The 15886-nt window shown below is 34.1% G+C and overlaps 2 long non-coding RNA genes across 2 annotated transcripts in view; one reads left to right on the top strand and one right to left on the bottom strand.

Moving 5' to 3' along the window:
• Positions 1 to 15886, top strand: part of LOC110255423 (uncharacterized) — a 211610-nt gene that overhangs the window by 159289 nt on the left and 36435 nt on the right. The window contains exons 2-3 of the long non-coding RNA XR_014815094.1: positions 10175 to 10256; positions 14168 to 14303. This is a non-coding gene — a long non-coding RNA (uncharacterized LOC110255423). The remainder of the gene's footprint in view (positions 1 to 10174; positions 10257 to 14167; positions 14304 to 15886) is intronic.
• The window catches only part of LOC110262221 (uncharacterized), a 423273-nt gene that overhangs the window by 16006 nt on the left and 391381 nt on the right, over positions 1 to 15886 (bottom strand). The window contains exon 4 of the long non-coding RNA XR_014815093.1: positions 1447 to 1488. This is a non-coding gene — a long non-coding RNA (uncharacterized LOC110262221). The remainder of the gene's footprint in view (positions 1 to 1446; positions 1489 to 15886) is intronic.

Below are 15886 nucleotides of genomic sequence, written 5' to 3' on the forward strand. Positions count from 1 at the left end.
CCTGAAACATCCATTTTTTTAGTCAGGATTTTGACATTTAAGAAAATGGTATTCTGTTCCTGCTTAAATCTCTATTGAGAATCTAATGTGGAGATATTTTATCTAATGACCTAAGAAGCTTCATATCTTTTGTAATTAATAAATGCTAATGGGACTTTTAGAAAGGTGGAAGTGGCCCAAAAGACCATTCCTCTAACAAAGAACCTAGAACACCAGCAAAAATTTCAAATTTAACTTTTATAGAACTCTCCAAAGTAACCATAGACTTGCAACAACCAGAGAAGCATTATTCAAGGAAAACTGCTAAATCTTGATAAAAGCAGTGAGCATTGTTGTAGTTAAAACTGCCTTATTCTTTTTTACTCTTCTTAAGCTTTTCTATAGCCTTGAAAATGAGCAGCCTCACAACCATTGTTGCTGTGAAAACAGCAATTTAGAAGCCACTGAAGGGAGAGAAACAGATTTGAAACTGTTCAAATGGCCTTTTCCCAGAGCACTGTCATTATATGACCTAATTGGAAGCTTCCAGGAGAAGTCTCATACTCAGGGCTTTTTTATATATTGGACTGACTCAAAACTCCATTAGTGGGAAAAGCATTATTTCCAGCCCCCCCCCTTTTTTTTTCAAATATAACAGCCCAAACCATTGTTTAACACTATACCTGCCTGAGACATAATCCCAGATGGAGCAAATAAGAGCCTTATGAAAAAAACAAAAGGATCTAGGGGATGAGATGCCCCTAGGACACTTCAAATAGCTCTAACATATTTGTGAAGATTTAGAGGTTTGGGTATATTCAAAGGAAAGACCTGAGGAGGCCCTAATATCTCAATTCTAGCTGACATTGAGACCCTGCATATAGAAGTGAAGCTTAAATCAGAAATTTAAGCTGTAGCAATACCCTATAGTAGGCACACAAAGACCCTAGGCAAAAAATGGAATACTTATTTGTTCTTATTTGTCATTTATGGAAATCTCTGTTTAGTTAACTGACTACTACACCAACCAAACAGATGTCATTGGCCACAAAAGATAGAGTATAGACTTCATAAAATTAGTCCTAAAGAGAGATATTAAACAAAAATAAGATCACCTACCAACTTTAGGAAGAGGATCATGCTTCCAGAGTTGTCACATGATTTTCAAAATGTCATTTCAAAGAAAAAATTTCAAGACACAAAATAATAATGACAACCACAAAGTGGTTAGGAGAACTGTCCCTGAAGAAATCCAGATTCAAATTTGGCAAAGAAAAATGTCAAATAACTAAAGAAAACAACATCTAAATAAAACAAAGTGGAGTTATACTATGTCTTACCAACTAGTGAATATCAATATGAACTTGACTATTTATATAAAATTATATTATTGTACAATTATATATTATAATATATATATATAAATTCTAGATTTGAAAATTTCAATAACTGAAATAAAAAACTCACCAAAGAGGTTTAGCAGAAAATCTCAGAAGAAGAATCATTGAACTTGAAGATAAGTCATTTCAGAGAAGTCAGCACAAGTAACAGAAAGAAAAAGAATGAAGAAAAATTAATGGCAACTCAGAAAAATATACAATACCATCAAATATACCAACATATGCACAATGAAAGTCTCAAAAGGAAAGGAGAGAAGACAAAATATTTGAAGAGATAACTTAACAAGTTTTAAGATTTTTAAGATTTTTAAAAGATTAACATAGAAGACTGAAGGCAATTAATTACCAATTAAAAGCTAGATGTGAAAATTAGGGTAGTTCCTATGTATGATATAAAATATGTCTGATTAACTGAAGGAAAGTTGATTCTTCTGAATGTCTGACCACACATGAAGAAAGAATGATTTAAGGACCAGATCTAGTACCTATCATGAGATTTACTCATTCTTTACTAAGGGAATTACACTGTGCCAAAGTTAAATCATGATGGGAAATTAGTGGAACTCTGGGATTTAGAATGTAGATATCAGGGTATCATAATGATAAATATCCTGAACTTTCCTGGGTTGAAGAAGTAGCCCATACCTACCTGTTAAAGATAAATAATTTCCATTTTTGATGATAGTATATAGCTGATGTATTACCATTTATTATTATTTTGACCAAGACTAGAAAAATATCTCCCTTTTTTAGTGCTTACTATTGTAACATACTTTTAAAGGTATTATAAATCTCATACATATTTTGTTTTTGTTAATGTTTTATTAATAAAAAAATAAAACCCTGAACCTGCCCTAACCTTCATTTCTGCTTATTGACATACTTATTTCTTATGATGTTCCTCATCTTCCCTCTAATTTCATTTTAATATTTGGAATTTTTTTTTTTTTTAGCTTGAAGGCAATTGTACATCTTATCCTTTATTACTCCTTCAACTATAATTTTTATTTCAATTTGATTATCAAAGAAAATTTTGAGATACATAATTTTTTAAAAAGTAGAATTGATTTATAATGTTATGCCAGTATCTACTGTTCAGTAATCATATATTCATTCCCTTTCTTATATTAACTTCCATCATGGTCTATGCTAAGAGACTGGATATATTTCTCTGTGCTGTACAGTAGGAACTCATTGCTTAGAAAGATATATACTTTGATATTGTCAGATTATTTCACATTTTAGAGATGTCACTTTACTATCATATTATTTGTATTGCTTTTTTTAAAATTTAGATATCATGCCCCTTGTTGCTTCACTGACACTTGTCCCTTGTTTCTTTTTTTTTTTGTTGTTGTTGTTGTTGTTGTTGCCACTTCCTGGGCCGCTCCCACAGCATATGGAGGTTCCCAGGCTAGGGGTTGAATTGGAGTTGTAGCCACTGGCCTACGCCAGAGGCACAGCAACGCAGGATCCGAGCCGCGTCTGCAACCTACACCACAGCTCACGGCAACGCGGGATCGTTAACCCACTGAGCAAGGGCAGGGACCAAACCCGCAACCTCATGGTTCCTAGTCGGATTCGTTAACCACTGCGCCACGACGGGAACTCCTGTGACAGCTATAGAAACAGTAGAAACACATTGTAAAGAAGTTTCTACTCAAACAATAAATAAAATACTGAGGATTAGTACATTTCTTTTCATCCTGAGGACCATAATCATGAGTTTGCCGTTCTTTGTAATTACCATGACTGATCAGCAACTTAGGAGCTGTTATATGTGCTTACCTTTTTAAATTACCATGGAGACATTTTCCATATTTTTATTGAAACCAATGTTTCTTTTTCTATTTCAGACTGGAAATATTTTGTTTTGTTCCTATTGAACATCATCAGTGTTGAGCAACTTAGTACTTATGTTATTCCTGTGTATAAAATATCTTTAAACTCCAACTCCTCTTACTATTACTCTCATAAGTTTAGTTCCAGTCTGCTGCTTCTTTGGTCACATTTTTCCAATTATCCAATATGTGTCACTATCTTACAGTCTTTTTCTCCTCTATTTCATTTCCATTGCCTAGAGAGGAATATGTAGACTAAAAGAAAAATCTAAGACAGTTCTCTCAACTTATATTCTTGCACAAAGAACATCATATTGTTTGTACAGGCAAAAGGAGCATCATTTGTTTAAAATACTTTTTTAAAAACTTCTTTTAGGAATACTGTAGAAAAGATGACGACTTCAAGTTGAAAAGATAAATAACCCTATCATATTGCCCTAGCACAAGGCACAAACTGAAAAACTTAATAAGTCAATGCATGTAATCATACAAGGATAAATGCTCTCACAAAGGAAAAAATAAGATAATTGAAAACATTCAGAAGGAAGAGTGAAAAACAAAAACATTCAAAGTAGAGTTTTCCCATTTTAAACAATGGCATTGATAGACTATGTAGATTCTCATAGTGATTACTGTGAAGAATGTTAATTATTTAAATGTTCAATATATTGTCTAAGACATTACTATATTTATTATCCTATTTTAATAAAGTGCAGGTGTTAATTATGTGAGCTGGCCAGCTTCTAGATGTTCTCTCTTGGTTGTTGTGATTAACAGTAATGTTCACGAGAAAAAGACTCAAGTTTATTACTTCTGGCACTGCTCACATGGAAAAATATCTTCAATGAAGATAATGAAACTATTTCTCTCATTCTCTCTCTTTATATAAACACATACACACCCACACCTACCCCCCCGCCACAGAGTGTATGTGTTCTCTGTTATTTCACTCTATTGTTGATCCTCCTTTGAGATCATTAGAGGAAAGTACAATAAAACCAAACTTTGGTTCTCAATTACACATAAGGTCAGAATTCATTGTCTCAGCAGTGAATCTGCTACACTTTTAAAGGATTGATGTAGTCAAAGCTTGCCTCCTGGGTATGGGCTGTGTGTGGTTCCTTAATATTTTTTTTTTTTTTTTTTTGTCTGTCTTTTTTTGTTGTTGTTGTTGTTGTTGTTGCTATTTCTTGGGCCGCTCCCGCAGCATATGGAGGTTCCCAGGCTAGGGGTCGAATCGGAGCTGTAGCCACTGGCCTACGCCAGAGCCACAGCAACGCGGGATCCGAGCCGCGTCTGCAACCTACACCACAGCTCACGGCAACGCCAGATCGTTAACCCACTGAGCAAGGGCAGGGATCGAACCCGCAATCTCATGGTTCCTAGTCGGATTCGTTAACCATTGCGCCACGACGGGAACTCCTGTCCCTTGTTTCTCTTGGCTGTTTTAATATTTTCCTTATCTTTGATGTTCATCAAAGTGACTACAAGATCCATAATTCTTTTTTATTTATATTCTGTTTTACATTCTTTGAATTCTTGAATCTGAAGTTTGATGTGTTCTTAAATGGAAAAATTCTGTCCGTTAATTGTTTTTTTTTTCAAGTATTGCTTCTGTACAATTGTCTCTTTTCTCTATTATTAGGATTTTAGTTAACAGTTAAATGGATGAAAATAAAGAGTATTTCAAAAGAGAATTTGAAACTCTAAAAATATACCAAAGCACTATTCTAGATGTATAGAATATAATATCTAAAATTAAGAATTTATTTTATTGGTGTAATAGCAGAACACATAGCCTAAGACAGCATTTAGTAAATTTCAGGATAGGTCAAGAAAAATAGAGAGAGAAAAATATTGAGAATAAAGACACAAAGGGAACAGTGTTGAACACCAACTATATGCTACTTTAAAAAGACACATTAATATACAGAAATATAAATGTTGAAACTACTGTGATGAAAAAGCATCATTTAAGCACTAACTGGAAGGTAGTTGGTTTGGCAGTATTATTTTAAAAATGGAAACTTTAAATAAAAAATACTGTAAATGATATTGCATAATAACAAAATATCAATCAACAACATGTAAAAACCTAAACTTAATTTTTTTTTTTTTTTTTTTTTTTTGTCTTCTGTCCTTTTAGGGCAACACCCATGGCATATGGAGCTTCCCAGGCTTGGGGTCTAATCCGAGCTGTAGCTGCTGGCCTACACCAGAGCCACAGCAAAGCCAGATCCGAGCCACGTCTGTGACCTACAGATCCTTAACCCACTGAGAGAGCGCAGGGATCCAACCCAAAACCTCATGGTTCCTAGTAGGATTCGTTTCTGCTGGGCCACAACGGGAACTCCAACTTTACTTAATTTTATAGTTTAGAAATAAATGAAGCAAAGTTTGATGGATTAAAGGATTCATCCTTCAGACATTCTATTAAATTATTTTAACATTTAAAGCCACTTGGAAATCCATGTTACATATATAACTCCTAAAAGTAACATAAAATATATTTGTTCTTAAATTTCTAAACATAAACTTAGGTTTCTGTGTGTTAGGAAGTATTTACCACCAAGAAAACCTCTTATACCTGGAATGTTTTTATTTCCATGTCAGAGGGTTGTTATTGCATATAGAGTACATACAAGTCTCTTGATTGGTATGTGGGATACTGAACAACAGATATCTAAGCTCATTATTCCTGATTTTCTTTTACAATCACTCTTATAGGGACACATGCACTATAGAGGAATGGATGGTCATGACATCAAGATGGCTGTTCTCTTGCTTTCTGTCCATCCCCTGCCTGACCAGTGCCTACTTTGCCTACACATTGTCCATAACTAACCTTCCTTTGCACTTACCCCAGGCCTCAGCTAGTGAGAGCTTATCAAAGGGCTGCTGAGGGACCTGTCCCCCACTGGTTTCCCTGGTAACTAATGAGCCAACCTGAGGTAATTGTAATGCACCCTGTAACTGGCAATTTCTCCTTTCCCCTAGAGCAAAGACTTTCATCAAGTCCTGTCTGCCTGCAGTCCTGGCAGGAGGTAGGGTGTTGCCTCAGGACCTTGCTTCAGATTAAACTATTCATGCTTCTGTTGCTGACTCAAGGCTCTTTCTTTGGGCTTGAGGCTGGACAAGCATAGGGCCTTGTAGGCATCCCGCAGGGTACAGCCCAATAAAGAATTTAGTACCTTGTAGTTTCACAAAGACTATTTTACTTTTAGCAGCTTCTAAATTTTAATATATTGTCAATTCCTTTATTAATAGGATGGTAGTTTCAATTTTATTACATAGTTTGAGATACTGGAATTTAGTATTATTTTCACACATTTTCCTTTTGAAGATGTTCACAACTATATATGTATATGATAATATAAATTATATCATAACATTCTTTCTGATTCTATGCATATTCCATGACTTTTCCTGGCTATATATACATAAATATGTGTTTACAATTTTACATATATAAACACATACACATTTTACTGTATGTTATATATCATAGTGTTTAAGGAGGCAATCTCTAAAATTAGAAATAGTTAGGTTTGAATCCCAGCACAGCTCTTGTTTCTTTAACCACAGAATGAATATAACTGCAATAAAATAATCATACACATAATTACTGTTAAAATTTTGCTGCTGCCATACTATTCACAGAAACATATCTACACACCTATAAATGCATACATATATGCTGTTTATTTATACATGTATATACATATAATAATATTTGCTATTTTTATTCATAAAAGGATATTAGATTATGCTTCATTTAAAAAATATAACTATTGCAATGGTTAATAATCATGATATTACAAACATACTTCAGAGATGTAAAGAATTTAAAATTTTATTAGAATAAATATTAAGCTCTGAAGAAAATGTATAAAAAGATAACTGCATAATAAATTTTTCAACATATTAATAGTAATAAGTCCTCCAGACAAAACCAATATTCTTTAAAAACTAAGGAAAATAGAGATAATAAAAGGTAGAAATGCCATCAAATCCATCCCTTAACATTCCCCCAAAGAATTTTCACCTGAAGTTTTCGAAGCTTTTTGAAAGGCCTTCTTGTACTATAGAAGAATTTTTTACTCAAAAAACTTATTTTTTCCATTCCCTTGGTAAAAGAACATGCTACAAAACACCATAAACTATAATAACCTATCAAGATGTATTACATTGCTTATATTACAATGCTTTAGCCATTACAGGGCAATCACTTTATTTTTTCACATTTACTGTTTTATACTAAAAAAATGACAGCTATAGAAACAGTAGAAACACATTGTAAAGAAGTTTCTACTCAAACAATAAATAAAATACTGAGGATTAGTACATTTCTTTTCATCCTGAGGACCATAATCATGAGTTTGCCGTTCTTTGTAATTACCATGACTGATCAGCAACTTAGGAGCTGTTATATGTGCTTACCTTTTTAAATTACCATGGAGATATTTTCCATATTTTTATTGAAACCAATGTTTCCTTTTCTATTTCAGACTGGAAATATTTTGTTTTGTTCCTATTGAACATCATCAGTGTTGAGCAACTTAGTACTTATGTTATTCCTGTGTATAAAATATCTTTAAACTCCAACTCCTCTTACTATTACTCTCATAAGTTTAGTTCCAGTCTGCTGCTTCTTTGGTCAAATTTTTCCAATTATCCAATATGTGTCACTATCTTACAGTCTTTTTCTCCTCTATTTCATTTCCATTGCCTAGAGAGGAATATGTAGACTAAAAGAAAAATCTAAGACAGTTCTCTCAACTTATATTCTTGCACAAAGAACATCATATTGTTTGTACAGGCAAAAGGAGCATCATTTGTTTAAAATACTTTTTTAAAAACTTCTTTTAGGAATACTGTAGAAAAGATGACGGACGACTTCAGGTTGAAAAGATAAATAACCCTATCATATTGCCCTAGCACAAGGCACAAACTGAAAAACTTAATAAATCAATGCATGTAATCATACAAGGATAAATGCTCTCACAAAGGAAAAAATAAGATAATTGAAAACATTCAGAAGGAAGAGTGAAAAACAAAAACATTCAAAGTAGAGTTTTCCCATTTTAAACAATGGCATTGATAGACTATATAGATTCTCATAGTGATTACTGTGAAGAATGTTAATTATTTAAATGTTCAATATATTGTCTAAGACATTACTATATTTATTATCCTATTTTAATAAAGTACAGGTGTTAATTATGTGAGCTGGCCAGCTTCTAGATGTTCTCTCTTGGTTGTTGTGATTAACAGTAATGTTCACGAGAAAAAGACTCAAGTTTATTACTTCTGGCACTGCTCACATGGAAAAATATCTTCAGTGAAGATAATGAAACTATCTCTCTCATTCTCTCTCTTTATATAAACACATACACACCCACACCTACCCCCCGCCCCAGAGTGTATGTGTTCTCTGTTATTTCACTCTATTGTTGATCCTCCTTTGAGATCATTAGAGGAAAGTACAATAAAACCAAACTTTGGTTCTCAATTACACATAAGGTCAGAATTCATTGTCTCAGCAGTGAATCTGCTACACTTTTAAAGGATTGATGTAGTCAAAGCTTGCCTCCTGGGTATGGGCTGTGTGTGGTTCCTTAATATTTTTTTTTTTTTTTTTTTTTGTCTTTTGTCTTTTTTTGTTGTTGTTGTTGTTATTGTTGCTATTTCTTGGGCCGCTCCCGCAGCATATGAAGGTTCCCAGGCTAGGGGTTGAATCAGAGCTGTAGCCACCGGCCTACGCCAGAGCCACAGCAACGCGGGATCCGAGCCGCGCCTGCAACCTACACCACAGCTCACGGCAACGCCAGATCATTAACCCACTGAGCAAGGGCAGGGATCGAACCCGCAATCTCATGGTTCCTAGTCGGATTTGTTAACCACTGCGCTACGACGGGAACTCCTAATATTTTAATTTAAATAGGTATTGACCTCTTAACCCAACACCTTGCTTTAAATTCATTTTTCTCAGATGCCACCCAAATTACAGAAACGTTTAGCTAATGCCTCACTGATATGACTGCACATAAACTTTTGAAGTGTATTCAAGTGCTTATTAAAATAAGACCAAAAAATGATGTTATCCATTGTGGTGCTAATCTACTATGTATTATTCATGAAGAGTACAAAAATTAATTTTCTAATTCAATTATTATAAATACTTTTAAAATTGGAGTATAGTTGATTTGCAATATTGTATTAATTTCAGATGTATAAACACACATGTCAATTATTTCATTATTGTTGATGTTTTTTGTTGTTTTTAATGACAGGTCCTTATTAGTGATTTAGACAATTACTCTTTATTTTTAAAAATTTCATTGTAGTTGATTTACAATGTTGTATCAATTTTTAGAGAATTATTTAGTGTGTGTAAAAAGTGATAAATCCATTTCAATAGATTATTATCTATGCTATTTGGTTATTGCTATAAAAAATCTATATTGCATTTGGCAGAACTTCTATCAAAGATTTATAAATACTGTTCCATAGCCAGGTTATATGGTTTTGACACTGTAAATCTTTCAACTTCCTTTTAAAACAATAATATCTGGAATTCTCTTTGGATAACTCTTACTTTGAGTAACTGGTCCAGTCAGAGTTGTGGTTCCATTCGTATTTATGCCAACATCCCCTCCCCAGAAGTGGACACCAAGGCTTAATCTAATAAGTTTATTTCATGTCTCTAATCAAAATTGTTTGTTCAAAAATGGGCGTAGGACCTAGTTCTGGCCAGTGAAAAATGATATTTCTGATGGATTCAGGCAAAGCAACTTTCCTTGTCTTTTCCTCAGTCCTTACACGGATAGACTCTCTTTCATATTTTAGACTTGATTATTGAAGGCACAAGGCCTAAACGTGGAATGGAGACTCTTTTTTGCATTATTTTGTGGGTAGTAGCTGAAGTACAGACAAGTTTTTTCTTTTTTTCAGGATTACATGGCTAATAAACATCAGAACTGGGATAGGAAGCCACATTGTCACATTTGGCCTGCACTCACTAAAACCTCTTAAGGTATATATTTATCACTCCCAATTTACAGATGAGAAAAGGGAGAATCTGTGAGGTTAGTACAATACTGATTCAACTCCTGGGCATTTAACCACATATGTTGTAAAAACACCTGTTGCAAAAGTGCTTGGCAGGGGCTCATACACCTAAGTGTGTACACCAGAGATGGTCACTGCCGTTATACACAAATTATTCAAGCCTTCCTCCAGTTGCCTTGGCAGTCATTCCTCTAATGCACTGCCACTCTGCAAGTCTTCTCAAAAATTCAAAAATCTATGTCTACTTCAAAATGTTGCCCGTTCACACCTACTCCAAGACATCGGTTTTGTATGTACTATATATGGGTAAAAATATTGTGCATGCACACACATGCACACACACACCTGAAAGTACTCCTATTTGGGAACCACAAAGGAAGAGCAAGTGAATGGATACAGATATATAATTTTATGCGGATCAGAGAAAGCAGAGCAGAAACCAAGATTATCCTTGTACTTGATGAAAATACTTGAGGTTATGGACCAAACCTTACCTGATCTAGTTGTGCCTCTGGATTTTTCAATTATGAGATGTAACACTTCCTCTTACTATCTAACAGACAATGAGATGAATTTTCTGTCAGCGGAAATAATCTTCCTAAAAGACACATTAATGCTCAGAGCTTTTTGCTTTTCAGAAACACTATTGATAATAGTACCATTATCCTCATGAATAAGTAATATAGGAGATGGAATCATAGGTAACCATAATTTTGTATTTTTAAAATTTAAAACAAGAGTTGACTTCATTGAAAAGATCTGCAATGCTATATTCATAGGCTAAGAGAGTACATAATATCTAGAGGCTAAATTCTTGGGAGACAACTCCATGTTGTCACTAATATTCATTTTCGTCTTCAGGAAATATTCACACTGTCCCCTTTCATCAACAGCCCTGACCATTCTTTGGATTAGGCCCTTGCTATATCCTATTTTGAAAATTGCATTGTTTCTATTTTCTAACTATTATTAAATAATAGTTTTCCATTATTACCTAAGAGTTTCTAACTATTTAACTTTTCTAACTCTGAAAGAGTAGAGTGAAAGGGAAAGATATAGATCTCCTATTATTTCTGCTTCTCTGGAGAATCCAGACTAATACATTGGTTATGATAGGTAAGCACCAGTATAGATACTGATAAATTTCTGACAGGTGAATGTAGGCACATGAGCTGATATGTCCCTGCTTGTAACTTGGAAGGCAGTTAGTCAAAGAGAGAGTACCATCTGCATTAGTTCCAACCTGATGGGGTTCCTCTCTGCTCTGAGAAATATTTACAAGATACTTAAACACTAGCCTGCAGGAATAAGTGGGTCTACGTGGCTGTAACAACTTGGCATATACCAGGGTTTCAGGGGAGGCCTTTGCAAAGACTCCTAAGATCCAAATGTAATGTATGGGTATGTTTGCCCCTCAGCTGTGATCTGAGCATGGTTCCAATGGTGACAGTGATGGCAATGTCAGTGATCTGGATACAAATTTGTGACTCAGTAGGCACTACTGTCATTTTGAATGCCTGCACTGGTTTATATCCTGAGACTGGCTTCTATACTGTGAACGGATTTCTTATACTAGAATATGAAATTTGGTATTGTAGGCTCAAATACTCTGAATTAAAAACTAAAATAGGACACAGAAAAAGATAGTGCCTTAATTTTGTAATACTTTTACCCAGGAGAATGCCCTTGTTCTGTTCTGTATGTACAAGTTCAAATTGGATCAAGGCCCCAGATTAACTGGTGTGCATATAAAAGGCAATTTTTTTTTCTAAAAGGGATAAATAATATTACAGCATTACATTTATGTTGAATATATTTTATATTTGTACATGTCCAATATAGTAATCACAAGACACATATGACAATTGTATAAATGAGAAGTGGCTAATAAAGCCAATTTTTAAGTTTTATTCATTTTGAAACACATATATTTCTATTTCTTATATTTAAGTCTGAATGTTAATAGCCATGTGGCTAGTGACTACCAACTCGAAGTACTGAAGTGGATGGAATATCTCTAAATATCTGAATTCCCTTAAATTATGCATTAGCTGTATCTCACCTTTTCACAATTAGTATTTTCATTTTTATTTTCTTTTCAGGTTCAAGAGTTTAGAAATTTTTGTGTTTCATTTATAATCAATAGACAATTTATTAGTCTATTATGGCATTTCTGAACTATATTATTTTTGCCTTAATAATGTTATTTTATTATTTATAGCATTCTTTTCAGACCATTAAATGCACCAAAAGTCACGATAAGCTTTTATTCCAAAAAAGATGAAATGCTATTAAATTGTTTTTCAGTAGGCAAAGAGATGGCCACGTATATTTTATTAGACATGTAAGTTTGGCAATTGTATTACTGGACTAGGATAAGGATGGAGTCAGAGAAACTAGTTAGAAAGCTGCATATATCTTTTATGTATTATTCATATTATATACAATATAAATATATCTCATATATGAATATGAAAGAGAGAGAGAGAAAGACACAGAAAGACAAAGACATGAAGAGAGGGATTGGCTCACATGATATAGAGGCTGAAAAGTCCAAGATCTAGAGTCCTCAAACTAGAGATTCAAGAAAGTCAATGTTATAGCTCCAGTCTGAGTCCAAAAGCAGGAGAACCAAGAGAGTTGATGGTGATAGTTTTAGTCCATATCCAAAGACCTGAGATCTAGGATTGAGGAGAGTATAAGCTCCACTCTGAGTCTGTGTCATTCAGGATAAGCTTATTTATACTACATTAATAAACAACCTCACAAATTTCAAAAACTTAAAAAATCAAGTTTATTTCACTCGTATAGCATCAGTGGGTTTCTGTCACAGACATTTCAGAGCTCTATCTAATAGAGATGTTGATCATAGCTCGGAAAAAAGAGATCAAGTCACACCATACCTGGGTATTTAAAATTCCTGCTCTGAAGGGCATGTATTACTTTGGTTCACATTTCCTTGATCCTGGTGAGTAACAACAGGTCCATGCCTGAATTTTGGTGGTAGAGAGATGAAGCCTAATATTTACATAGATTGAGAGTGTCAATAGTTTTAAATATCTATAGTGAAAAACACAATTTCCTCTTTAATTCTATAAAGTATCTCTTTATTTTGCTAATTTCTCTAACCCAAGTCTTCCATGGATCCTTATTATATTTTTTAAGGAAGTGTTTTGTCTTGCCTAATCTCCTCTGTCTTATTTTCAAATTAGCTTTTATTTGCACTATATAATTTTCTCTCAATTATTTTGAACTCTACCAGCTTAAGTTCATTTTGCCATATTATTTTCTGAGCCTTTAGGTCTATACTTTGAGCCTATGTGTGTATGTGTATATATATATATATGCATATATATATATATACATATGTATATGTATTTTTTTTTTCCTTTTTATGGCTTCACCTACAGCATATGGAAGTTCTCAGGCCAGGGGTTGTATTGGAGCTGCAGCTGCCAGCCTATGCCACAACCACAGCAATATCAGATCCAAGCCACATCTGTGACCTACACCATAGCTGGTAGCAACACTGGTTCCTTAACCCACTGAGCGAGGAAAAGGATCAAACCTGCATCCTCACTGAGACAACATTGGGTGCTTAAGCTGCTGAAACACAATCAGAACTACTAAGCCCATATTTTTAAATGCATGATATGCTAGTTTCATAAATAGGGTCACAAATTTTTTGAAAATCTTCCCTTCAAGTGGTGGGCCCTAATTCATCCCCTTTTAATTCAACTTGGTGACTTGCTTTTAAGAAATAAAGTGAAAGTGATGACATAAACTAGGTTACAAAAAGGCATTGTGACTGATATTTTCCACTCTTTTTCTCTCTTTATCTCTTTCTCACCCTTTCTTCACTTGTTCTGGGGAAAGCATGCTGCCATATCTTAGCAGCTCTCTGGAGAAGCCCACATGGAAAGGAACTGAGATATCGTGACATCAGCTACATGAATGAAGCTGAAGGTGGATCCTTCAGCCGCTCTCAAGCCTTCAGGTGACTGCGCTATAGGTAGGCATATCAATGACAGTGTCATGAAAGACCCTAAATCAGACCTACCCAGCTAAGCTTCTGAATACCTGAGTCACAGAAACTGTGAAATAATATATGTTTGTCATCTGAAATTACTAAAATAACTCATTTCCTAAACTGCAATAGATAACAAATACAGATTATTACTTTGCTACATTTTTTCAAACTCATGTGACAACTTTAACCGTTTTCAATCAGCTGCATTTGACAGTGACAGCATTTGGAGAATTTACTTTCTATGTTTATTTTTTTCCATTAATTTGCTTATTTTTTAATTTTGACTTTTTAAAATTAATAACTGATTTTGAATGAGACTGGTTCTTACGTTGCCGGTTTGTTCATGCTAGAAATAATTATCTCTAATTCACAAGGAGTTGTCTATGAGCATCTAAGTTATTTTGCATCTTTCTTCTCTAGTGCTTAAAACCTTCATTTCTTCTCACAATCTTTCTCCTTCAACATGCTTTGGTAACATATTGCATGCCTGTGTTATTCTATGGCTATGATTTATCAAATTATTACTCAAATTCCTTTGGCAGGATATTTTTTTGTTTCTAATTTTTTTCTATTATAAGCAAACCTAAAATAACTACCCTTTTAAATATTTTGTGGGTTTATAATGGATATATTGGTTTTGAGTCCCTCTCTTCAGCAGCAAGGGACTTACTCATCATCAGCTATCAAGATTACATGTCTTCAAATCATATTCAAGGGGAATATCCATTGCCATACTGTGTATCCACTCTTGTTATAAACAACGGATTTGTACTTCTCTTGAAGAATTGTCTTGGCCTGAGGCTGGCATTACAGCCATCTTTTCAGAACATATTTTTCTCCTCTCTGTTTGACTTTCACTGTATGTAGCAGCTCCCCTGTCCTGATTTGAAGTTACAGAGGCTCTTATTTGTGTGGAAAATTACAACTGCTCTTCTGGGTCTATTTCTCTTTGTTGTTGTGATATGAGTTCTGAGCAGGAAAAAAGCAGTTCTATTTTATCTCAGACATTTTAAAACTAGAAGCTTTTCAGTTTCAAGAAACTCCTTATGAACATAGATGGGCAGCTCCAATAACCACATGTACTTAGGTAACTAACAACTTTAGTCAGAAGTATCATTTCCTTTTTTGTTTCCATCCAATCCAAAAATTGCCAAAGTTCTCTTCCACAATGGAAGAATAGTCAGTTCTTAATTTAATAATGAATAGCAAGTTTGAGAAGATCAAATAGATAATTTGTATTCTTTTATTTTACTCATCTCAAGACTGATCAAACTGTAGAGTTTTGCACTGGGGGAAATATTGGATAAGTTAAATCTCTCTCTCTCATTCTGAATCTCTTTATTAAGCTCCTTTAGAGCATCCTTATTTTACCAATGAGTGCAATGCCATACTTGCTAGATACACAATGAAACTGTTCATTGTTTTGAAAAAAAGATACATTTCTTAATTATTACTATTTTTTTGTTGTTGTTCCCAGGGCATATAGGGATTGTAAAAATGACAGTTGCCTTTCAAACATGTCTGAATAGGCATTCCTGTCGTGGTGCAGCAGAAAGGAATCTGAC

The sequence above is a fragment of the Sus scrofa genome, chromosome 9, assembly GCF_054392235.1.
Source record: "Sus scrofa isolate SSC_HxYL_T2T_F1_AM1 chromosome 9, Sscrofa_HxYL_maternal_Yorkshire_Landrace_v2.0, whole genome shotgun sequence".
NCBI lineage: Eukaryota > Metazoa > Chordata > Mammalia > Artiodactyla > Suidae > Sus > Sus scrofa.